Below are 27,432 nucleotides of genomic sequence, written 5' to 3'. Positions count from 1 at the left end.
TAAAAGCAGGAATGAGCAAATTGTGGTCCCCGAGTCATATGGGCCTCTGAGTCTTATTTTTCCTGTCCTCAGAGACCCTTGACTATATAACTACTGAAATTTGATAGCAGTTTCCTACCATTTTGTAATGCAGGCATTTCACAGTTTTTTTAAAAAAGCTCCAGAAATGTCAGATATGCCCATACTATTTGCTGATACTTTTTGCCATCTGTTTTATAAGCCTCATATCTCCCCACCCACCCACCAATATTAAGCTTTTCTCACAGCTGGAAAGAAATCCCTCACCAATATCAGATTTAGGCAGTGATGGGATTCAAATAATTTAACAACCGGTTCTCTGCCCTTATGACTGGCTGGGTAGGCGGGGCCAGGGGGCTATGGCCAGGGGGCAGGACAGCACTCAGCCTCCTTCAGTACTCTGCTAGTCAAAACGGGACATTGGGGTTAATTACCAAATGTGGGCTTTGCTTTGTGACATCCAGATCCAGCGAGCGAGGGGTTTGAACTGCACAGAAAATACACTTTTGTTTGGTTATGAAGAAATATCCCCAAAGTCAGATGTAGACTAAATGTAGACTGACTTTTAGCTACAAACCTCCCCAGCAAACAGCAAATTTTGAAGCTCCAGGTAAAGAGGATTCATTTTAGGATGAGTAACCACAGTTTGCCTGTTGGAAGTTCCTAAAAGAATGCTGGGAAACTCTGTATTTTAAAGAACATTTAAGGGAGGGGTGCAGAATAGTCCTTCTCTGCCTGAGGCTGTAGAGACCCTGCACAAATCAAAACACTTTGTGAAGGAACTTTTTGTGAAGCAACAATTACAGGGTAAGTCACTAGTATATGAAAATAAGATGCCATTTATGGATGCCATCACCACGATGATGTTACCTGGTTTGGTAATGAAACATCTGCAAGAAAACCATCAAGAGCACCAAGGAACTCACAGTTCAACCCGAAGCCAGAAATATTCTTTTCAATCGATAAACACCTTTTAATTAGAGGGACTCAGAGCCTGCGTTATATGAGATGGCTCCCAGTGGATTTCATTCAAAATTTTGATATGATTTCTATAAATAAGGAATATAGAATTATAATGGCTGAGCATTTGATCCTTCATACATAAAAAAAAAATACAAAGCTAAGGGATAAACAAATAAAAAACAGATTTGAAAAAAAGAAAATGCTCAGGAAAGAAAAATAGTGAAAATGTAAGAAAGAAAGAGGAAAAGAAGGAAAACGGAAAAGAATGACTTCCAGATTTCTTTGGTACAAAAAAATAATATATATATCAAATATATATATATCAAACTCTTATTGTAAGATTAACATTTGTCTACATTATTTCCGTAATCCCTTATTTAATTATCAAAGCCCAGATCAACTTTTAATTTCAGTTTCTCACAAAAAGTCCAGTAATGGTTCATATTGCTTTAATCACTATTTGTTAATGAAACCACAGCTGATTTATTTAATTGTACCAAACTCTAAATAAAATAGGAATGGAAAATCCTAAACTCTAGTGTAAACCCATGCTTCTCAACTTTGGCAACTTCAAGGTGCATGGACTTCAATACCCAGAATTCCCCAGGCAGCATGAAGTTCGCCCATCCTAAACTTGTCAAGACTGAAAAACATTGATCTACACATAGGGATTTTTCCATTCCTCCTTTACTGGTTCCTACGTACAATCATAATCCAAACTCCCCATTCCCAACTCACCCTAGAGCAGAGGTTTTGGGCCTGGAATGCTTCCTGCACTATCTTGGAAGGCAAGACACACCCCCTTTGCGTCCCATTTTGGGTCTGGAAGGCCTCCTGCATTAACCTGGAATTTCAAAACGGGCTGTGGGAGGACTTCTGGGAGGGGCGGAGCAGGGTGGGAGGGGCCAGCCAGAGGTAGGATTAGCTGGTTCTCTGAACTGGGCAAAAAGTTAACAACCAGTTCACCCAAACTGGTATGAACTGGCTGAAGCCCACCTCTGGATTTAGGCCTGGCTACCCTATTGCCAGATCAGACCAGGAGCAGGAACAGCATAATTTAGTAATTACTCATGGACCATGGAAGCAATTTCAAAGCTCATTTTTGGTCTACTTCTGAAATTCAGTTTCCCTTATAATGTTGTTCCTGTCTATATAAGAGTGCTGCAATTAGCAGTTAGTTGGTTACTTTGCAAAGGTAAGGATTCACCTTCAATTAAATCAATGCTTATCAGTCTCTAATATTTTTAAATCTAACCTTGCCATAGCACATTGGCTTTCACACTAGTTCTGAAAATAGTAAGTTGCTGCTTTAAGGTAGAATCAAAACATTTTTAAAAAATAATATTTTTTGTTGAGTGCCTCACTTTCTCTTACATCGTGTAGAAAGTCAACACCTCCCACCTCCCCTCAGAAGAATGACATATTTTGGGAAATATTAAAAAAGAAGAATATTATACTATCCCTAAAGGAGAAATGGAGAAAACATGCTCTGAAAGACAGAAAGCAGACTCAAACTTCCTTAATAGCCCCCAGCAGATATTTTGTGCCCATTAAGAAAGATTGGGCCAGCCTATTCAGAAACCAGTCCCAGTTTCCCTGCCCCAAGCAGAAATTGAGGAGGCCAGCTTTTAGAAATGCAGATTTGATAATCCATTCAGAAAGACTGGATCAAGACAGAAACTCAGATAAGCAACAAACAAAAGGCTGACAAAATTAGCTCAGACAAACACCTAGGATTTGCATTTCCTCTTTTGTCTATAGAGACAGCCATGACCCCTACATCAACCTTACATGACCCCCATAGGAATCTGACAACAGCCAATAGAATATTAAAGGACATGTTCTTGCACAGGTGGGCTGCTCCTGGTCTGGCCCAGTTCGGCTGAACCAGTAATGGTATTTTGGCCTGGGTCTCAGAACCGGCAGCGACCCAGACTGGCCATGCCCCCGAACCAATTCCCTGCTCGCCGATGCCATTGCCAGCATGTTGTTTAGTAGTGTGTGTGTGTGTGCACAGTTCGCTGTAAATTCTTCTGTGCATGTGAAGCGAATAGTAAAACCGGGAGAAACCCACCTCTGGTATAAACTCCCCCATTCTCCACTCCATTGTGTCAGCTGCCCAGAATCACATTTGGTTCTGTTTAATGAATAAACCATCTTTTCAATCAGCCTCCATGTTTTCAGTGTCTTTCTCCCAGCTTGGAACTGAGCCAGATGGATTTTCCTCCCAACAATTATTTTCTTTCACTTCTAAAGCACAAATATATTTCTCCCATTTCCACAATCTGCAAAATTTCATAAGATCAACTGTTTCTTTCCCAAAGCTTCTATGTCCCTCAAAAATCTTCATCCTGATTATCTGTCATGTTATATATCTGCACTTATTACATCACAATGTAAATAAATAAATAAAAAAGATTTCACCTAACACGGTTTCAGGTATTATTTTTTTGCTATGCTATCAAAACTTAACAAAAATAATGAAGCAACAGGCCAAATGAATTCAGGAAGAAGGAATTAATAAGCAGCTATATGGAAGCAGTCACCATATACTACAATGTTTACAGCTTCATCTAAAGGTGGTGTTTGTATACTCCAGAACTCAAGAGGCCTTCTGAATTCCTCAGTTCCTAAATATGGGCATGCTTTTTTAATTGATGCTTTTCTGTGGTAGTCAATAAGCTGCAATAAACAAATCTTGCTAGAATTAATGTGACACTGATAATTTTTTTTTAAACTCACTTAATTCAAATGTGAAATATATTCCTGTTGTACCAATGACAGAACCAAATCAGTACTATCTATTAGAATGACCTAATATATCTAATAGGTTTATTATTGTTCAACCTATAAAAACCTCCTTAAATGAAAAGAGTTTTATGGACAATAGGAGCTGCTCCCTAGTCGTGACTGGTTCTGTCATCTCTTTTGGGCAACTAATTTTCCTCCATGCATATATGGTGCATGATCGAGACCACCATCACCCCAGCCTGTTTTTGGCCGCAAGACTGCTATAGGAGACTTTGGGGGCAAAAAACAGGCCAAAAATGCCCCCCATAGCCCATTTTTGGCCATGACTGCTGTAGGAGGCTGTGGGGGGGAAAAACGTTCCCCCTACAGCCCATTTATGGATGCCAGACTGCTGTAGAAGGCTGTGGGGGCCAGAAATGGGCTGTAGGAGGCCTCAGGGGCCCATTTTGGCCAGCAGAGGCACTGTGGAATAGTCTTTGTTATTTCCAGGAGGACCCTGTGGGCCAGAATTAAACACCCCATTTTTGGCTGCCAGACTGCTGTAGAAGGCCTTGGGCGCCCAAAAACGGCCCAAATATTCTCACCCGCAGCTCTTTTTGGGCATGATTGCTGTAGGAGGCCATGTGGGCTGAAAATGAGCTGAAAACGCCCCCACCCCGTAGCCTGTTTTCGGCTGCCATACAGCTGTAGGAGACCCTTGGGGCTGAAAACAGGCCAAAACGCTCCCCACGGCCCATGTTTGGCTATGACTGCTGTAGGAGGCCGTGGGGGCCAAAAATGGTCCCTGCACACACACACCACTGCCTATTTTTCCAGGCAGGCTCCACGGGTCAGATTTAAGCACACTGTTTTTGGCCACCAGACTGCTGTAGGAGGCCATGAGGACCAAAATTGTTCCCCCTGCAGCCCATTTTTGGATGCCAGACTGCTATAGGAGGCTACGGAAGCCAAAAACAGGCCAAAAACACCCCCACAGCCCATTTTTGGCTGTGACTGCTATAGGAGGCTGTGAGGACCAAAAATGTTCCCCCTGCAGCCTGTTTTTGAATGACAGACTGCTATAGGAGGCTGTGGGGACAAAAAAAGGCCAGAAACACCCCCCAGCCCATTTTTGGCTTTGACTGCTGTAGGAGGCCATGGGGGTCAAAAATGATCCCCATGCGCGCACACACACACACTCACACATGGCCTGTTTTGGCCAGCAGAGGTACTGTGGGCCGGTCCTTTGTGATTTCCAGGCGGGCCCTGCGGACCAGATTTAAGCACCCCACAGGCTGGATCCAGCCCCCGGGCCTTGAGTTTGACATCCATGATCTAGACCACAGATTGGTATCAGTATGGGACCTGTTAGGAATCAGGCTGCAGAGCTAGAGGTGAGCAATTTGCCTGTGGGAATCCCCCTCCCCCGAAGAATAAAATATTTTGGGGAATATTAAAAGAGACAGAATATTATATTTTCCTAAAGGAGAAATGGAGAAACATGTTCTTAGAAGCAGAAAGTAGCCCCAGTTTTTCTTAATGTGCCTATTCACAAACAAAACATCTCCACATCCAGGTGATGGATGTGAAGATTAAGGACAGGACATGACCTTAACCCCATTCATTGAGAACAGTGGAAACAATACCTGTCCATTAAGAAACACAGACTAGAGACAATGGATAACAGGATACAATACAATACAATACAATACAATAGTAGAGTTGGAAGGGACCTTGGAGGTCTTCTAGTCCAACCCCCTGCCTAGGCAGGAAACCCTATACCGTTTCAGACAAATAGCTATCCAACATCTTCTTAAAGACTTCCAGTGTTGGGGCATTCACAACTTCTGGAGGCAAGCTGTTCCACTGATTAATTGTTCTCACTGTCAGGAAATTTCTCCTCAGTTCTAAGTTGCTTCTCTCCTTGATTAGTTTCCACCCATTGCTTCTTGTTCTACCCTCAGGTGCTTTGGAGAATAGTTTGACTCCCTCTTCTTTGTGGCAACCTCTGAGATATTGGAATAATGCTATCATGTCTCCCCTAGTCCTTCTTTCTCTTAAGCTAAACATACCCAGTTCCTGCAACCGTTCTTCATATGTTTTAGTCTCCAGTCCCCTAATCATCTTTGTTGCTCTTCTCTGCACTCTTTCTAGAGTCTCCACATCTTTTTTACATCGTGGCGACCAGAACTGAATGCAGTATTCCAAGTGTGGCCTTACCAAGGCATTATAAAGTGGTATTAACACTTCACGTGATCTTGATTCTATCCCTCTGTTGATGCAGCCTAGAACTGTGTTGGCTTTTTTGGCAGCTGCTGCACACTGCTGGCTCATATTTAAATGGTTGTCCACTAGGACTCCAAGATCCCTTTCACAGTTACTACTACTGAGTAAGGTATCACCTATACTGTACCTGTGCATTCCGTTTTTGTTGCCTAAATGTAGAACCTTACTCTTTTCACCATTGAATTTCATTTTATTAGATAGTGCCCAATGTTCAAGTTTGTCAAGATCCTTCTGTATCTTAAGCCTATCTTCTGGAGTGTTGGCTATTCCTGCCAGCTTGGTATCATCTGCAAATTTGATGAGTTCCCCATTTATTCCCTCATCCAAATCATTGATGAAGATGTTGAAGAGTACTGGGCCTAAAACAGAGCCTTGGGGTACTCCACTGCATACTTCCCTCCATGTAGATGCAGTTCCATTGAGAACTACACGTTGAGTGCGGTTGGTCAGCCAGTTACCAATCCATCTGGTGGTGATGCTGTCTAACCCACATTCTTCTACTTTATCTAGTAGTAGGTTATGGTCTACCTTATCAAAAGCCTTACTGAAGTCCAAGTAAACTATATCAACGGCATTCCTCTGGTCCACTAATTTTGTCACATTATCAAAGAATGCAATAAGATTAGTCTGGCATGATCTGTTTTTGACAAATCCATGTTGGCTTTTGGCTATTACTTTGTTTGCTTCTAGGTGTTCGCAAATTCGTTGCTTGATTATTTTTTCCAGAATCTTTCCTGGTATTGAGGTTAGGCTGATAGGTCTGTAGTTTCCTGGATCTAATTTTTTCCCTTTTTTGAAGATGGGAACCACATCAGCTCAGGATAAAATACCTTATGCCTCTAGGCTTGAAATTTTGGACCTGGATAACCTAGAACTGTGATGCATGTCACAGGTGGCACATGGAGCCATTTCTTAGGGCACATGAGGTATTGCCGTTAGCTCCAGCGTGCACATGCCACCTGATTTTGGTCTTCATTTTCACTCTCCAGAGGCTTCCCTGAAGCTCCGGAGGGCGAAAAACAACCCAATGCACAAACCAGAAGTTCCAGGGGGTCCCAGCAAGCCGCCCCTATGGCAGGGCGCCCCTCCAAGGCACCCTGTGCTCCCCCTAGACTTAAGGGGAGCCCCCAAAACAGCGAACGGCGGACGCACACGTCCGTCACCTTCGGCTACCGGAAGTCGGCCCCTGCTCTTTCTTTTTTATCTCTTCTTCTAATTCCCTTCGTTTTTCCCCCTGTCTGTGCCTATATAGATTGTTCAAATTTATTAAGACACCTCTCATGTAAGCTTTGCTTGCATCCCAAACCATTTCCATCGATGTCCCCTTATGCATGTTACAAGCAAAATATTCTTTCAATATTTTTTTACATTCTATAACATTTCTCTCATATCTAAATAAATTTTCATTTAACCTCCAAGACCTCCTGGATCCCTCTCTATATTTCAATTCCATTCAAACCAGATTATGATCTGTTAGGGTTCTCGGGCATATCTTCGTCTTCTTCACCCTAGAAAGTAAATCATTTGTAATTAGTATGAAGTCAATTCTGGAAAAGGATTGATGCCTATCGGAAATTTAAAAAGTAAAGTCCCGTTCTTTAACTTTCCATTCTCTCCAAATGTCTCTCAGTTCCATATCATCCATCAATTCAAAAAAGGATTTAGGGAGTCTTGTTCGTGTTTGACTATTTTCCAGTAGTCTCTTCTTGTCTTTGATGGTGTCCAGTACTCCATTCCAGTCACCCAATAGTATACACAATCTATAATCCCATTATGTTAATTTAGTATGAAGCAACTTGTAAAAATTTTCTTGTTGTTGATTGGGAGCATATACTCCTGTTAAGAGTGTTTTCTTTCCTTCTATTAGTAGTTCGATTGCAATATATCTTCCTTGGGGATCTGCTTCGATTAATTCAGCCTTTAAATCTTTTCTTAAGTATATAACTATACCATTTTTCTTCTCTGGAGCAGATGCCACAAAGTATGGTCCCAATCTTGCGTTCATCAAGTATTTCTGATCCTGTGTTCTAATATGTGTTTCTTGCAAACAAATTACATCATTTTTAAATTGTTTCAGATAGTGAAATATTTTTTTCCTTTTTTGTGGTGAATTTAAACCATTAACGTTCCAGGTTAGAAATTTAATTGTCATCTTCAGCTCCCTGAAGCTTTCTAAGAGCTGCCTGGAAATCTTGCTAGGATTTCACCTTCGGTTTTGCTCCCCTCACAGCTTCTGTGTTTGTATTTGTAATTTCTTGGATTATTGTCTGGGCTTGCTGCATCTTTAATTTTTGCTCTTTGTGTTTAGTGGCCGCTTGAGTTTGTCTTTGTTCCATAATTTCTTCCATCTCCTCAGGTAAGTCCAGAGCTTGAGCAGCTCCCGCTTGTACCTGAATATATTGCTGTCTGGTCTCGCCTGTTTCTTTTCTTCCTCTAGCTCCTGGGGATGGGGGGTATCCAGCCTTTAATACATTGCTATAGAAATCTCTTGCTTTCCAAACTGTGTTAAGATGATATCTTTCACCTTGATAATTCACCACCAATCCGGCTGGGGCCTCCCATCTAAATAGTATCTGGCAATTTCTAAATTCGTCCACTAAAAATGCATAACCCTTTCTGGATCTCAACATTTTTGGAGGGATTTCCTTCAATACTACCATGTCTTGTCCTGCCACTTGTAACTTTTTTTTGTAAGTTGCTTGTAATATTTCATTCCTAGTTTTCCTGGTGACAAAATAAATTACAATATCTCTTGGTAGTTGCCTCTGTCTGGCAATCAATGAATTGACACGGTAAATTTTATCGATCTGCCAGGCACACTCTACCTTTGGTTATCTTTCTAGGGTGAAGAAGACAAATTAATTGAGCGAAAGCTTCAGCAAAAATATATCTCAGATTTTCTTGGTTATGTTCTTTCAAACCCCTTATTCTTAAGGCAAATTCCATTGTTCTGTATTGTATCATTGTAACTTCTGCCTCTGATTTATTGGTTTTGCTTTGTGCTTCCTCAAGTTTATTCTCCAACTTGATATTAGGCTAATTAATTTCTTCCACCTTCTCATCCAGAGATGTTACATAACCAAGTAGACCTTTAAATGCATCTACAATGTCCTCCCTAATCTGTTGATTACCGGTTTGGATTAAATCCTTAATTCCAGACATTTCCTCAGACACATCTTTAAAAGCATTTGAAATCTTTTCCTCCAAAACAACGGCTTGGTCTTTTAATGCATTTTGGAGAGCCTCAAGTGTCAGAGTTTGTGTTTCTATTGGGGGTAATAAAGATTGTAATTTCTGTGTCTGGGCTGGGGAATTTCCAGCACTCTTGGAAAGGCTTAGTTTTGTTTGTTTTGAAGCCATTTCCAGATATTCAAACAAACTTTTCAACAGCCAGTTTATTGAGTCCAAAAAGTTCACCTATTCCCCCAGATTTGTTAACTAATACTGTTTTCTTTGATCTTAAACTCTTGAGTCTTTTAACATCGTTAGCAAGCAGTTAACAAGTGCCGTCCCTTTTTGGTTTCACTTTCGACACATCCTTTATTATTCAATCACCATCTTAAATCCCTTTGTCTTCACAGTCTTCACAGAGGGAAGTATATTACATCGGAATTAAGGTTTGTACTTACAATTACATTCCCTCCTGTTTTGCTCTGCCTGCGTATCAATCAAATATAGAATTAAACATTGACAGCAGGGGTGGTCGTGACGTTTCGTTTCTGCAAAAGCAGAAGCGCCACGGAAGAGGAGCTATGTCGGGCTTCTGGGGAGCTCTCACCCTTCGCACCCCAGAGTTTCTCCTGGGGGTCCCGGGGAGCTCTACCCTCTCCCGCCTGCTCGCCCCCACTTTTCCTGAGGGGGGAGTTTTCAAGCTGCTAGACAGCTGATTTACGCTGTTCTAGCAGCTTACGCAGTCACGGGGCTGGCGTTCCCTAGGGAGCGTCTTCCAACGCCGACGGTGCCACCGGAAGCCTGTAAGTAGTTGTTTTATTGTTTTGCGTGCTGGTTTCATCGTAATGCAGTGCATGTAAATTGAAGAGTTCATTTCTGTGTCTCCTCTTTGTGCAGGCCATTCATTGGAGCAAGGTGGTCAGTCGGTGATGTTGAAGACACATAAAAGGACAATCATCTTCCTTCTCTATTATTTTGTGTGCTTGTTTCATCCTAATACAGTGCATGCAATTGAATAGTTCATTTCTGTGTCTCTTGTTTGTGCAGGTCATTGGAGCAAGGTGGTCAGTGATATTGAAGATCAGCAAGGACAGTTATCTTCCGTCTGTAAGTAGCTCTTTTATTGTATTGTGTACTTATTTTATTCTTATTTAAGTAGGTTAGTGCACAAAATAATAATTTTCCTTTTTTTATATCTTCTTTTTGTAGGTCATTCATTGGGGCAAAGAATTCAGTGATACTGACTTGGCCACTCCCGCCCAGTCACATGGCTGCCAAGCCACTCCCACCCAGTCACATGGCTGCCAAGCCACTCCCACCCAGTCACATGGCTGCCAAGCCACTCCCACCCAGTCACATGGCTGCCAAGCCATTCCCACAAAACAGGCCACACCTACAGAATAGGTTCTAAAAATTTTTGAAACCCACCACTGGATATTACCCATTATTATATATTTATGTCCGCAAAGTGCTAGTAAATAATAATTAAATATGTATTATTTATTTGTTTTAAATATTTAGGTTCCCCCTGTAATGCAATGCCAATCCAAGATGTGCAATACAAAGTACCTTTAAATTGATTTTAAATAATTATGTAAGTTATATAAAACACATATTTACACTTATAAAACACATAATTAAACATATTGAAATACCAGAAACAAGGGCCAGTGTTCTTATGAGTTCTCAAATGCTAAAGTGACTAAAATGTATTGACAAAAATAAAAGTAAATAAGCCTCAGCAAGAACACTAATTCAAATTATATGTTACGACAATCTTTGTCTTTGTCTAAAAACCCTATGAGCAAATTTATTATCATCCCAACATACAATATGCTCTGTAGTGGTGGTCCAAACTAATTTGGGAAGCTTTGTTATCAATGCCCTGCTGCCTACTGAATTCCTTTTGAAACCAGAACCAGAACCTGTTCTAGCTTCCACAGAGTCCCACAGAGCTTTACCACTAGAAATATTAAATTATTTGTAGCTACTCTATGGTTATAGGGCAGTTTTATGTCCCGTGAAAGACTAGCATCATCAGAGAGTTAAAATATGTACTGTCACCTGAAACAATCGAGACTTTGCCCCTCCTCGCCAGATGAAAAAGTATATTTTATGTCTCTGCATTATTCCACCTCTTTGTGGTGAGTTGATCTAGTAACACCTTTTTGAACTCATTCTCACACTAGCTCAGAACAAAAGATATCTCGAGAAAAGTCTAAATTTCTTACAATTCCCATTGTCCTCAATTGTTTTAGTGATTTTGGTTACTTTGATAACCATCTTATGTAAGCAGAAACATTCATTTATCTACAATGTTTGTTGTTACTGACTTTCAGTATGTTTGTTTTGGTCTCTGCCCATAACATCAGTCAATTAATGCAAATTTACTTGGTAGAATGTTCTAAAGACCACCTCTTTATACACATTCAGGAGAAGCATCTGAAGAAGATCCTTTAAAAATGCTTGGATGGGCTTATGTAGGAGAAATGCAGCCTCCAAATCTTTAAGATTCTGAATTGGAACAGAACTCATCCAGCACAACTGTTTTAAAACTACCATGATGTTACTTTTGTGTCAGCTGTCCAGACAGCGAATCCAAAAAAGGAAGTCCTGGGACATTGTTTCTCCTAAAAAGTAAAACTTTATTGAATATACTTCATTGGCACAGAAAAAGTGAAACTAGCTCTGAATTTCCTGCGCAAAAGCTCACATAGTTAAACTTAATTTTCCCCTGTTGGCCAACCCCCTCAATTCATTGCATTGTCCAATTGAATATGCTCCTTTTGTTAAGGAAAACTGCATGCACCTTTCAAACATCTGCACGGCATGATCTTGGGAGAGGCAGCAGGGTCTCACGATCTACAGATGGAGTCTTGGCATTCCATTCCCATCCCAGACATTCTAACCACCCCAGTCCTGATTGTTGTCAGAGCAAAGAAATAACTAGGTGAAAGAGTGGATCACTCTTGATATGCTGACCCCCTGAAAGGATACATCTGGAATAAATACAAACATACATAAGTGTGAACAACTCCTCCTTTTACAAAATATACTACTTTGGTCATTTCGGGTATCTGGAATAAAATGTCTTTACTAGCTTAGATGCTTAACGTCCCTTGCTGCCATTCACTCTGCATCTGCCATGGGGTAACCTTTCCACCATACAAGGTACTGAATTTTTTCCCTGTGGTGTCTAGAGACTAGGATTTCCTTAATTTTGTAGTGCTCCTCCCCTTTAATGAGGACTGGAGGCAGAGGGGGTCCCCTGACTGGCCTCAGTTTAGAGTCTTGGAAGAGCTTTAGCAGGCTGCAATGAAACACTGGATGGACCCACCTAAGACTCTTTGGCATTTGAAGCTCCACTGTCATCGGATTAATAATCCATACAATGAGGAAAGAAAGGACTGATATACTTGGGGCCCAGCTTCTTACAGGGCTGCTTTAGGTCTAGATATTTTGTGGACAGGTACACTGTATCGCCCATCTTAAACTCTCTTTGAGGGACTCTCTTTCAATCTGCTTGCTTTTTCTGGGCCTTCCTTCCTTTTTCTAGTGCTTTGAGCACCGTAATCCATGTACCTCTCAGAGAGTCCAGCCACTCAGCCAGTGTTGCGGGGGATGGGGTTCCTTGGGAAGCTCCAGCATGGTTACAAATTCAGCCCTTGTAGTGACATTAAAAGGGGTAAAACCCATGCTATGTACCAACTTATTGTAAGCCACTTTGGCTAACACAGCAGTTGAGCCCAATTGGTCTGCTGATAGTTTACATAGCATCTTAAATATTGCTCCACCATTGAATTAGCTTGCTTTGCTACTCCATTAGTGATGGGAGGAGGCAGAGCTAAGGCATTGAGATGAACCTATCAAGTTCAAAAACTCCCACCAGAATTTTGCAGTAAACTGTACTCCCCAGTCTGAGATGATTTGCTGTCACCCTCAAATTGGTTGGCTGGATGAAGCCAAGTTCTTATCTATTGAACCTCTGAGTTCTTCCATCTCCCTGGATGTCAATTTAGCCCCTGGCATAATTTTAATGGCACAGTTCATGGGACGGTGGGTCAGCAGCACATCCGACTCTCACTAAACGCCTCAACAAGATCACAGTATTCCTTTGGGATAAGTGGCTCTAACCCCTTCCTCTCCATTAGCATATTTACTGGCTCCACTTTCACTCTGCTAATTGCAGGCTCGTGGCTGGCACCTGATGTTTTCCCCAGTTCCTGCTGCTTAGCTCCTCTCTTTCTCATGCACCACTTCTTGTTGTCCCAATCTACTGCTGGGTTCCACTTGTTCAGCCAGGCTAGTCGGGCGGGCTATAATAAAATAGTTGTCTCTATGTGATTCCCCAGCCTTAAGCTCATTGGCTCCATTAAAGTCCTTGGCTCCGTTAATGTCACTGGCACTCCCCTCCCGTAAGGGAAGCATCTAGCTCTTCAAATCCCATGAGTCGCCTTACTTTCCTGAGTTTTAGCTCCAACTTTTCCATCATCAGCAAGCTGACCAGGAACTGGGTGCATCCCAAGTCGAATAGAGCCATGAGGGTGCTCTTTACTCCTGAGTAGGGCACTAGGATCGCCACTCAAGTAGGATGATAGTGCCACTTACCATTGGGTCACCTTCCTCCTCACTGTCACTTTTGTAAAGACCAAGCCTGACTTATCAGAGGTTGGAGTTCTCTCCCCTTCACTGGATTGGGGAGAGAGCCCCATGACTTGCTGTGCCACTTCTTTTGGCTTTGCTAGTGGTTTCTTTGCCTTTAGCCAAGACTGCAATGCAGATAGTGGATGTGGATCAGGACAGTCCGCCCCGTGGCTGCCTGGTGGCCTTCCTTCCCTCATCAGAAGCCAGCTCCTGGGATTCAGCAGGGCTTCTCCTTGGGGACCAGAGGAGCACCTTCCTTCCCTCCATCAGCAGTGGGGCATATTTCAGCTACTCAGCAGGGATGACTCTCATGAGCAGCATGCTGACAGTACTCCATCAGGTCTATCTCCACATTAGTGACCAGTTGGTACCCTTTCCCAGAGGTAGTTAGACACCCCTCGGGGTAGGCAGTTTTGGTACAGCTCCCAGTTCAGACTGTCCCAGTCTGATAGCTCAGGCTACCCCCTCAGGTGGGCTACCAGGCTACAGAACTCCCAAATGTACTCCGCAAATGGCCACTTCCCTTGCAGAATGGAGCAGATTCTGGCCTCTGCTTGGTCGGTCTCTGTAGTCCTCAAACCTGTGTGACATCTCTTGCATGAGGGTGGCCATGTTCATCAACTCTGGGGCTCGCTCATCATAGAGCGACACCAACCACTTCACAGCACCCCCTTCCAGGTTCGATGGGAGTGCTTGTCAGGGTTCATTGCTTCGTACCATTCCAAATAATTCCACACCTGAGTCAGGAAATAGGCCAGCTTTTCAGGTTGGGCATCAAATGTTGCCGGGGGGGGGGGGATTCGGGGTACTGTTTCACTAGCATGTAGCCTGGTGGCAGCCCCACTTCCTGTGGGACCACCTGTGTGGGGGCTCCTATCAACATGGGGGAAAGAAGAGCTTGCCCCAGACCTGCCAGAGGGAGGATGCTGCTGCCTCCTGCTGCATGGATCCCATCGCTCCAGTCAGGCTCGACACTGTTGGTTGCAGCAGAGCAAGGAAATGAGGCAGTCAGAGGCTTGGCAATCCCCCTTCCAGCTCCCGTCATTCCAGACCTCAGTGAAATGGCCTCCCAGACCTCTAATCCGCCAAACTTTTGAGCTGTTCCATTGAGCTGCGGGTCATGATTGGGAACTTCCACTTCACCATTCTTCCCACTTGGCTGCCCTCCTGGCTTTACATTTGTTTCCCCGGACCACCATAACTCCGGGAGGAACCAGTGAGTTCTCTGACTCCACTACCTTCCTCATACCACTTGCTCATTGCCCCTTTGGCTGGAGTAGGATGGCTGCTCCAGCTTCTAGCCCCCTGCTTAGGGTGCCAATCAACTGGTCCCCAGGCCCTGCATGGGCTGTTGTTGGTGCTTCCCAGAGGGGGGCTTCTCTCTCCTTCGCCCTGCCATCTGATTTCTTGTCAACTGCCAACATCTTGATATCGCAACTCTCCTGGAGGGGTCCAGGTAGGCTGCAGTAGATGGAGAGCTGGTTTAATGTCAGCTGTCCAGCTAGTGAATCCAAAAAAGGAACCCCTGGGACATTGTTTCTCCTAAAAAGTAAAACTTTATTGAATATACTTCATTGGCACAGAAGAAGCGAAACCAGCTCTGAGTTTCCCATTGAAAAGCCCACATAGTTAAGCTTCTTTTCCCCCCACTGACTAACCCCCTCAGTTCATTGCATTGTCCAATTGAATATGTTCTTTTTGTTATGGGAACTGCCTGCATTGTTCAAACACCTACACTGAGTAACCTTGGGGGAGTCAGCAGGGTCTCTTAATCTGCAGACAGAGTTTTGGCATTCCATTCCCACCCCAGACATTTCAACCACCCCACTCTCAATTGTTGTTAGGGTAAGAGTGAAGAAGTAACTAGGTAAAAGAGTGAATCACTCTTGACATTTTGGCTGGTTCTTTTAGTAGCAGAGCAACTACATTTTGGATAAAGTGAAGTTTATGTCTGGCTTTGAAAAGCACTGCAGATTATCTGACAATCATATTAGGAGGATACAAGTCAAATTAGAATGACTCCCAACTAAATATATACATATTTATATTATACTCAAAAAAATTTCTAAAACCGACATTAAGATAGTCAACATTTAATTACATTTTTTCTGATTATTATATCAATTTACTTGACAGAAGTTAGAGCAACCTGACAACTAGCATCTACAAGTCTTTAAAAAATGATCATGATTTTTACAGAAGTCTTATTTGATCTTAACAGTTCTAAATGTACCAACAAATGAACTTACATGGTAGCAAGCAACAGGTGATATGTGCATCGCAATGTAATTTATAAAGGAAGTAAATTATTCAAACATATCATGATTAATACAAATAACATGTTTCATAACATTTGCACAATGATGCCATGAGCTGTAATTACATTATGGTAGGCATGACATCATCATGATTTCTGCTGATTGTGCAACATTTCTACAAATTTAAATCACTGGGATAAGCAAGCATGTTTAAAATCAATTGTTTGTTGACTTTTGAATTTAAATGTACAAAAAAGAAATGGAAAGAAATGTGGTTTATATTAGGCTAAAAATAATGCCTAGCTGCCCTTTCAGTCTCAACGAACAATAAGGTTGCTCAGCAACTAAGGATTTCTAGGTCAATCACTACAATGTTATGCTTATGAAATGGCAACTTTAAAATTTAAATGCAATTTAAATTTCAATAAATACATAAATACAATTAATAATTTAAAATTCTCTCTATCTCATTCTCTCTCTGGATATTACATTATTATGCAATGTTTTAAAATAAGTTCAGTTGGTTTTAGCTACCTATTTTTAGCTTAACAATTATTTTCTAATTAATTTTTAACAAAAATAATTTCTAGTTTTAGGTGTGTGTGTGTGTGTGTGTGTGTGTGTGTGTGGTGGGTTCCAGCAGGCATTACTGTCAGTTTGCTCATGTGTGTACTTTGCGTGTGGTGTGTGCTTTGTGTGTCTATATGCTTTGCACATGCACATGTGCTTGATGCACACTGCACACATATGTGCAGCACAATTAAAATTGTTCAGCACATGCACAGAATTGAAAAACAAGATGGTGCCGCTGCACCCGGAACCGGTTCTGGGCCTGGCAGGCATGGGTCGCTGCCAGCTCCAGCAACCCAGGCGGCCAAACCACTACCGGTTCGGCCAAACCGGTCCAAACATGTAGGAAACCCACCACTGATATATATGATGAGTATACTGAGCTTGGTAGAATTCTTTTAGTGAAGGAATTATATTTATACATTAATATAAGTATTCCCCAAAACCAGTTTATTTATAAATCAAAATTCAACAAAACTCCCCTAAAACAAAGACTCCATTGCAAACGGATGTCCTTCTTGAAGACAAAACAGAAAAAAACAATACTAAATTACATAAATTGTAATACATATACATATGTGCAATTTTAATCAACAAGGGTATTTAATGTTTTGTGACTAGAAGTTTCTGTAATGATTTTGAAATACTTTTTTTTCTAGTACTTGAGAACTACATACACATCAGTGGTGGGTTGCAGGCGGTATTCCCGGTATGGCCGTACCAGAACCTGCCTTGAGCACCAGGTACCGTTCTGGTATGGTGCTCCGGAGGGCCCATCCACCTGCCCTCGTTCCTTACCTGTTCTTTAAAGCCTTCGGTGCTTCCGTGCAGGCGCATGGCGCATACAGCACCTGCGTGACACTCCCTGAGCAGCTGGAGTGTCGCAGAGGCTTGCAGAAGCTTTGCTGGCAGCTACGACGCATGCACGTGCACCGCACTTGCGCACGCACTGTGCACGTCCATGTGCTGGTTGGAACGGGATCCAGAACTCACCACTGATACACATAGATTGTAGTGAAATATGTCAATAGCAGAGGAAGTTGCTTGATTGATAGAGGGTAGAAAATACACTGTTTTCAATGGTGAGAAAAAAGCTGACATGATGCAGGATTAGGCATCATGAATTAAAACAAAGGGAGAGGCCAAATTCCATGATTAACAATGTTATGAGTTTATTTATTTATTGAGTGGAAAAAGATTTTTGCAGGAAAGGAAGACAATGATTTTAAGCTATCTAGAAAGAAAGGTAACAAGGGAAATGAATTACTATCCAAGGCAAGAAAAAAATATTGAGGCTGAATGCTAAGACGCAATTTATAGAATAAATCTTATCAAGTGATTTTACTCCTAACAAATTGCATGTTTAGGACATGTTTTTGGTATGTTTCAGACAGAAGAAAGTCAATTTCATCTTGCCACTGTACTGTACCAATTTATTACGTATTATGTGCCATCAGGTTGTTGTCAACCATAGTGGATGGATATTTTACATAGTATAGCTCAGTGGTGGGTTGCAATTTATTTTACTACCGGTTCACTCATATGTGTGTGTGCGTGCGATTGCACAACACTTTTGCGCATGCACAGAAGCATGCGGGAGGGTGGGAGGACCACTGCCACTGCCACTACTGGTTCGCCCTGGATCTGGCAGCAACCCACTTCTGGTATAGCTTATAAGACTGATGCAGTAGCTCAGGGTTGACTTAGCATAGTATGGGCTTTCAAAGAATAGTCAAGCATTCACCTCTGAACACTCATATATTTTGTGTCTTTAACAAACATAATTTCTTTAAAAATGGAGGCTCATGGGAGATCCTATGGGTTAAAACTATGTAATTTACTTTACAAATAAAGTAAGACTACTATGCGTATAAGTTCCATTCTTCCTTCTGAGTATTCCATACTGGATCCACCTCATCTGCAACTACGCAAATACCAGTTTAGAAATGTGTAAAAATATTCACCGTGAAATTGATTAGAGTTAACATTCTAAGGGGACAAAACTTAGAATGAGGCTGAATAGATGAAACCCTGTTTTTTTAAAATATGAGATACATGTAAAACAGCAAGATTTAATCCTATCCTCTAGGCGCCATCTTGACTTTTTTTTACCATGCCCGCAGGTAAACATAATTAAATTTGAAATAAAAGCAAATCTAATGCAAATCTGGAGGTACATTATTCTGATAATATTTTAAAATATTAGCACTAATAATTCAAATTGAATTTTATCTTGAAGCAAGGAAAAAATATATCACTGATTGGGAAGAAATAACTTAATGATTATTGTTTTAATGAATGTCATCTTTTTCCACAGAAAATCTAGAATTAAAATTCAGTGAAGCTTGCTTGGTTTTTAAGAACGGCTTGATGTGTAAGTCATGAAAAACCAACCATTTGCCTTGATAGAATTATTTGGAGGATCCAAAAATCCATTCAATAGTAGTTCTAAAATCCTAGGGTGGGGAATAAGAATCAAAATTGTCAGATTTCAAACAAAGAAATTGAAAGAGGCAGTACTGTATTGCAAGCCAGATCTCCTCTGAGTAAACAATCAGATGCAACATAGAAAAGGGTGTATCTTTTAATGGTGGCAAACAAGAGGGCATTCTGACAGGTATACTTCTTTTCACAACTTCTGCTCTGTGCTATTAGTTGCAGCATCTGTTACCATTCCTTTTCCCGCAAAACACAGCCATGAAATATACAGCATTTTGTGGGCCCAAGTGGGCAGGTAAATCCCTGCATATGCAGCTGAATATATAAGCTAATAGCACCCAGAAATACAAAGGAATCTCAAATTTGGTATGATTAACAAGTGTATTTTAAGATCCTATTAAAAGCAACAATAATTACGTTTCACACCACCAACATCATCTTCTATCACAATTTGTCTTGATCCAAATCATATCCCAGAAACATTTATTTAGACAAATTCCAGCTGCACCAAGAGAATTAGGGCTGGTGTGTAGCATCATAGTTTGTTGGACTGTGTATTTCTTTTCTCAACATAGGCTGATTTGTTTTGACACATAAAACCCATCCACCTCCAGGCAAAAGCAAGCATTAACAGATATAGTTGCCCTCCCCGACAAATCACCCAGAAATTACCTGCTTTCTTCCAATGCATCAAGAGATTTTGTAAACAAATCTTGTTTCCAGGCTGACTGCATGGAATACGGCATGAAATCAATAGACCCTTCAATTGCCTCCTCGGGGGTATACCTTTACCTCTTTTGCATTTATATAGATAGATAGATAGATCTCACATCCAGATTCCGCATAGTAGAAGTGAGAAGGTAAACTCCTCCTCTCCCTCATCCAGTCTAGAAAAAAAAAGGTTCTGTACTACGGATAGGAAAAGCAGCTAAGACAGCCAGGCACACTAATGTACCCCTGTTGTTGCCAAGCTTCCTGAATCTCAGAGAGAAAGGTCTACTTCCTAGCACAATGAAATATGAGATGAGGCTTAATTATGGAAAGAAACACATTAGCAAAATAAAGAACAGAGAAAATGTATTTTCTAGAGGAGAGATAAAATGCTATCTTTGCTTGATGCAAGTAAGAATAGCAAAGTATCTCAAAGCCCTTTAACAGAGAGAAAATAAACAGGAAGTATATTTGGAACCATAGCTTTGTAAAGCTTTAGCTCTAGAATGAAAATAATTAGGATTGCTCCAATTTGGTATAGTAATGAAAGAGCTATGAAGTACTCCATTTTGCTGCATCTCTGCCACGATATTGGTTTGATTCCAAATAGTAACTAGTTTGGATTTAAGTATTTTTAGTCAATAATTTGTTACTTTGCTTACAGCAGAGAAAAACCCCAATCCTATCCCAAACAGCCTTGGCAATCATCTGATTTTAAGGGAGATGATGTTCCTGGGAAGGGGAAGCAATAGGAAAAAAACTATGTTTGTGCGTTTTGATAACCCTTTTAGAACTATTTAAAGTAGGGACACAAAGTGAACTCTCTAATTAGATGGATGGAAGGCATGTTGAAAACCCCAAAGATATCCAGATCCTGAACTATATAGGTTGTAATCGTGCCAATCAGCACCATAAATTATACACAGAATCCAATTGCTCATTAATTCAACTCCCAAAGTAAAGGTGTTAACTGGGCAAAATGGCTGACTTTGGGTCAGTCACTGTCTCTAAGCCCAACTCATCTCACAGGATTGTTGTTATGGGGAAAACAGGACGAAAGCACATTATGTATGTTTAGCATCTTGTTATTGTTACATACTGACAAACAGTATGGTATTTTCCACCAAGGTCCTCTGTTCCGGCGGGAACAGTATTCAAATCTGATTGGTTGAAAGGTCTGACAGCTCCCTATAAAAGGGCTGCTGCCAGATAGAGTCTTTGCTGGATTGTACATAGTTGTCACTAAATAAAGAGCTGTTTGTTGCTGAAGCCTGAGTCTGCTTCATCCATTCACCCTATCTAAAACTGGTGATGAGGATGGGATTGGAAGGCAACTAGGCACCAAAAAGAGCAAATACAATCCAGCGAGTCAATCCAGCCCGGAGCAAAGTACGGCATCGAGCAGCCATCTTAATGCAGCTAATTCAAATCCGCTTGCCGAGACAAGATGACTACGCACGCCCCACCAGCTCCGTATGACCCAACCACCGAGCACTGGGACTCGTATATGATGAGATTCGAATGCTTCCTTGAAGCCAATGACGTCCTGGGCCTGTCCAAAGGCTGGAAGAAAGCAATGTTCCTGAGCTACTGTGGACCAGACATATTTGAGATGGCTAAAGACTCGGTTGTCCGAACCAACACTGATCCAGTTGGTCACTTGGTCGGTCCTACAACAGACGCTGCGGACAACTATGCTCCCAGACTGGTTAAATACATGCGGAGGACCAAGTTCAACCTCCGCAACCAGAAGGAAGGCAAAATAATCAATCGATATGTTGCCACACTTCGGAAGGCTGCGGCCTACTGCGAGTTCAGGGACTTAGATGAACTCTTGCTGGATAGAATTATTTGTGGTGTTCAGGACATTAGTTTACAGAGGAGGTTGCTCGCCAAAACGAACCTAACTCTACAAACCGCCCTGGACGAAGCCAGGGCTAACGAGTCTTCGACCAAGTCGACGGAGACACTGCAGAGGCAGCGCAGCCCAAAGAGTGCGTGCAAAACTGCGGAGGTGCATCACAAGACTACAGAGCCGGAAGCTTCAGACAGCGAGGACGACATCTACCGCATGCACACTGACCGCAAAGAATCGGCGCGGAAATTTGCACCAGCTGTGGAGGAAACCACCAGAGATCGGCTTCCCGCTTCTGGGAACACCATCTGCCAATGCTGAGAATGAAAGGGGCACATTGCCAGGGTCAGCAGAAGCGAGTTCCCTACAGCACCAAAGCAACCAAAGGGCCAACCTGCACACCCGAAACCGTCAAGAAGAGACTCATGGCAACCACGGCCAAAACAGCATGGGGCAGAATCTGGTGCAGCTTTCCAGACCACCATTGATCAAGCACGCACGCTGCGGGCTAAAAAGCTGAGGGTCATCCTCCTCCTTGAGAGATCTCCATGCTCCATGGAGATTGACACAGGGTCATCATTGACCATTATGTCCTGGGCTATGTTTAAGAAGGCTGTCACCAACCTGAGGAGGCACAAGCTGAGGGTTCCAGACCTACACATGAGCTGACTACCAGGGGAACCGAATCCCAGTTTTGGGCCAAGGCACTTTCCGAGTGTAATTCAAGTCCTTCGACGGACTGCTTCCTGTGACGGTGGTCGGCTGAGTCCTGCAAAGCCTCCTAGGCTTAGACTGGTTTAAATCCCTGGGCCTGGGGATGACCTTTTGTGACAAGAGCATCAAAGAGCTCCTTAAGGTGTTCGAGGACGTCTTTGGCACCGGTCTAGGTAAGTATGTGGGGACTCCAATCTCTTTTAATTTGGACCCCAACGTAACCCCTATTAGGCTTAAACCCAGGAGAGTCCCTTTCGCTCTCCGCCCCAAAATTGATTTCGAATTGGACAAGTTAATTGGCCAGGGAATCCTAGAGCTGGTAGATGATGCACGCTGGGAGACACCTATAGTGACCCTGGTCAAGCCTGATGGGTCAGTCCGTATCTGCGCGGATTACAAGTGCACAATAAATAAAGCTTTACAACAAAGCGCTTATCCTGTACCCATTGTACAGCATTTACTACATTCACTAAGCCCCGGAAAAGTGTTCGCTAAATTGGACATGGCCCAGACATACCAACAGGCCCAAACCATTGTGATGCATAGGGGTGCCTTTAAATGCACCCGGCGGCAATTCAGTGTTAGTATTGCCTCTGGACTGTTCCAAAGCATCATGGAATGGCTTTTGCAGGGGATACCAGGAGTCATCCCCTATTTTGACAAAATATTGGTACAGTTGTAAATAAAGAGCAACCTTTCAAATGACTTAGGGCTGTTTTGACCAGAATTAGCAAAAAAGATCTCCACCTTAAAAAAGAAAAATGCCAAATTAATGTGCCAAGGGTTGAATTCCTAGGGTACCTCATCGACGGCTCTGGGATTCACCCCACAAACAAAAAAATTAAAGCAATCCAGGATGCCCCTACACCTCGCAATCAGACCGAGCTCCAGGCGTTCCTTGGACTCCTTAACTTCTACAGCGTCTTTCTTAAACAGAAAGCCATGGTTACTGAGCCTTTGCATCGACTCCTCAGCAAGAAGGTGAAATGGACCTGGGGCAGAGCTGAACCTGCCGCATTTGCTGCGGTGAAAAGACTGCTGTCAGCGGACACGTTCCTGGTCCAGTACAACCAGACTCTGCCACTTGTGTTGACTTGTGACACTTCCCCGTTTGGCGTCAGGGTCGTCCTCAGCCACCGCATGCCCAATGGAATCAAGGCGCCCATCACCTACTACTCAAGAACCCTGTCAGCTGCCGAGTGGAACTACAGTCAACTGAACCATGAGGCTCTGGCTTCAGTAGCTGGCATAAAATGGTTCCATGAGTACTTATATGGCCGTGATTTTGAAATCATCACGGACCATAAACCACTTCTGGGCCTGCTGGCTGGGGACCAGCCTACCCCGCCATCGCTGTCACTGCGAATGACTCATTGGACTATTTTCCTTGTGGCCTACAGGTACCACCTCATCCATCGACCTGGCACTACATTGGGGCATGCCTCAGCCGATGCCCTCTACCAGAACTGCTTGATGATCCAACCCCTGAGACACCAGTCCTACTCATAGACTGCCTTGAGGCTGGTCCTGTTTCCTCCAGTGAGGTCGCCCACCATTCAGCTAAAGACCGGACTCTGAAACAGGTTTTGAACTGGGTGTGGAGGAGGTGGGCTGGTTGAGCCAGAGTTTAAAATGTTTTTTGCTAAAAGGAATGAACTGTCTGTTGTCAATGGTTGTTTACTGTGTGGGGGACTTTGTCGTTGTTCCAACAAAACTGCGAGTTGCAGTATTAGAGGCTTTGAACGTAGGGCATCCGGGAATTGTCTGGATGAAATCTTTGGCCAGGAGTTACGTGTGGTGGCCTAACATGGATAGGGAGATTGAGGAATGGGTGGCTACCTGCACACCGTGCCAGGAGTCCAGACCAGCTTCCTCAGAGGTGCCCGCTAGGGAGTAGGAGCGACCTCAGTCACCCTGGTCTAGGGTGCACATGGACTTTGTGGACTCAGTTCACAGCTAAGTATTCATGGTTGTGGACATCTACTCAAAATGGTTAGAGATAGTCCTCATGACCACTATCACGGCAGAAGCGGTCATCAAGGTACTATGGAGACTTTTCTCTACTCACAGCCTGCCCTACGACTTAGTCTCTGACAATGGGCCCCAATTTATGGCCATGCAATTTAAGACTTACTTAGCTTCGCAGGGAATCAGGCATGCCCTGGTTGCTCCATTCTATCCGGCCAGTAATGGACAGGCAGAGAGAATGGTGCGATCGGCTAAAGAAGCCCTATCTAGGATGAGGCCGGGAGATTGGCAAACATGGGTTGATCAATTCCTCCTCATTCAGCACATCACGCCAAGTGCTACCACTGGTAGAAGCTCCTATGAGCTTCTAATGGATCAACGGCTAAGATTGCTCTTAGACCGGCTACACCCTAACTACTCTGCCGCGGCGCCCCCAGATTTGACTGGCAAAATTAGACACTTTAGTGTAGGGGATCGAGTTTACGCCCACAACTACACTGGGGGGGGGGCCCTCTGGATTCCTGCCATGGTTACAGGAATTACCGGACCTTGCTTGTATCAATTGGAGCTCGAGGACGGTAGAACTTGGAGGCGGCCCATTGACCAACTCCGTGGCTGCCTCTCCCAATCCAACCTTAGGCAACCAGAGGTAACTCCTGCACGGGTTTGCCAAAACCTACCCAAAAGAAGCACGAATTCACTCCTTCCACAGACTTCTCAAGCCCGAAGGTACCGGGGTACTTATCTGGTGAAATTGCAGGGCAGCAGTGAGTTCCGAGCGAACTGGATCCAGAAACTCCAGCCGCGCCCATGGAAAGTTCCAGGAGCTTTCACCAGGCGAAGCCAGAGAGACAACAGGTTCGTCTCGACCTGACTGAAGATCCAGCACTGACTGAACTACACAGGTATGGATGAGTCACCAGAAAGCCCGCCTACCTGCGTAAGTACATTACAAGCTGGACGATCCCAACTAAGAGGGGAGGGGTGTTACATACTGGCAGACAGTATGATAGTTTCCACCAAAGTCCTCTGATCTGGTGGGAAAATACTCAAAGGTTATTGGTTAAGATGTCTGACAGCTCCCTATAAAAGAGCTGCTGCCAGACAGAGCCTTTGCTGGATTGTACATAGTTGTCACTAAATAAAGAGCTGTTTGTTGCTGAAGCCTGAGTCTGCCTCATCCATTCACCCCATCTAACAGTTATATATAATAACAAAGATGGGTTTTAACTTAACTTAACTTAACTTAACTTTATTCAATTTCTAGACCGCCCCTCTCTCAGAAGAGACTCGGGGCGGTGTACAATCATATTAAAACAATTGAACAATAAATATACATAGTATAAATATAAGATAAATAAAATAAATATAGGACTGGAGGAGGTAGCAATAGTTCACTGTATAGATTTAGTTTAAGTTAGATTAAAATTTTAAAAATTTAAAAAACATTAACCCTAAAAACTATCCCAGATAAAAATATCCGCCAGGAGGTAAGAGGGGAACTATAGATGGGCCAGGCCGGCTAATTGAAACAGGTGAGTCTTAAGTTTTTGTCGGAAGGAGCGGAAGTCGGTAGTAGTTCTAATATCGGGGGGGAGGTCATTCCAGAGGGTTGGGCCCATCACAGAGAAAGCTCTATTCCTAGGCGCCGCCTGTTGGCATTGCTTGGTGGACGGCACCCGGAGGAGTCCCTCCCTGTGAGAGCGAATTGGTCGCAGGGATGTATGCGGTAGGATGCGATCCTGCAGGTAACTAGGTCCTGTGCCATGGAGCGCTTTGAAGATGGTAAAAAATCTAAAGATGAAATTTACCTGTTACTATTCAGACCATTGCATTCTGGACCACCATAGCTTCTAAAATGATCTTCATGGACTACCTCCTGTGCAACATATTGCAATAGACCAAATTTATATTGCTTCCAATATAATTGAAAGAAGCAGCACTTGGTGCCGAAAAAGTTCGCCATTACTGCTCCAAAGTAACCATTCCAATTTGTCCTGTGAAGATAAGAAGGGTATTAGTTTCACTGAAAGCTTGTTTATTTCAATCAGATAGCTAAGTAAATGGAATTCAGCTAATGTGTATAGATGTACTCTTCTCCCCTCCCTTCTACAGTATGTTTACTGCAAAGGAGAATGAACAAATTACTTTTTGAATCAACTGCTCTACAATTGAGAAATTAACTTATATTCATGAATGTATAAACCTCTTTATCCAGACAACTAATTAGGATAGAAAAGCAAAGCTGCAGCTTGCATAACATTAACAAAATACAGATCTAAAGTAAAATAAAAACAGGACATTTTGATTTTTATTCTTTACATATAGTATTTTGCACAGTGTTTCCCTGAAAATAAGACAGACTTATTTTCTGTTGACTTGGCACAGAAATAAGACCTCCCCCAAAATAAGGCACTTGGCCTTATTTTTGGGGAGGTCTTATTATTTTTGAAGTGCAGGAGGCGGCGAGCGTGGTCACCTCATGGCTGCTGCTTTGTTCCAATATTTTCAGGAAGGGCTTATTTTCGGGGAAGGTTTATTTTAGCGCATGAGCTCAAAAGCCCGATTGGGCTTATTATCTTGGGGTGGTCTTATTTTGGGGGAAACAGGGTACTTTATTTAACATATTTCTGTGCTGCCACAATCAAAGATTCTCACCAGCTTTTTATTGAAAATACAATTTAAAACATTTGTTCTAAAATAATAAAAAAAATCAACAGTGCAAACAACAATAATAATAAATACGACATCAAATTAAGGAATGGTCTCCACAGTAGCTCATTCTTCAAAGTTTTTGAAAATCAATAGAGCTGGCCTTTTCAACACTGGGAGTCTTTTCCATAGTGTTGACATTGCTATAGAAAAAGAGTGATCCTATATCAAGATCTCCCCAAGAATCTCCCCAAAATGTGGGATTTGTAGTAGTTTTTCCCTGATAGTTCTTACCAGTCAGGCCCTACTGATTGGAATAGCAATCATGTAGGTATGTGGTTACCAAATCATAAGATGCTTTATCAGTCAAAAATATGATTGTATTTTATTATTATGATCGTGATATCATAATATCATATTATTTATCATTTATTGCTTATATTTACACTGGGA

The 27,432-nt window shown here is 42.6% G+C and overlaps 1 protein-coding gene across 1 annotated transcript in view; it reads right to left on the bottom strand.

The window, feature by feature from the left end:
• Positions 1-26,265, bottom strand: part of PPEF1 (protein phosphatase with EF-hand domain 1) — a 90,077-nt gene extending 63,812 nt beyond the window's left edge. Inside the window, exon 1 of the mRNA XM_081945997.1 lies at positions 26,139-26,265. The gene's annotated coding sequence lies outside the window, so the exon portion shown is untranslated. The remainder of the gene's footprint in view (positions 1-26,138) is intronic.
• Positions 26,266-27,432: the final 1,167 nt, after the last annotated feature.

The sequence above is a fragment of the Natrix helvetica genome (genome assembly GCF_964273705.1).
Source record: "Natrix helvetica genome assembly, chromosome: 3".
Lineage (NCBI taxonomy): Eukaryota > Metazoa > Chordata > Lepidosauria > Squamata > Natricidae > Natrix > Natrix helvetica.
This window is presented reverse-complemented; position numbering and strand designations above follow the sequence as displayed.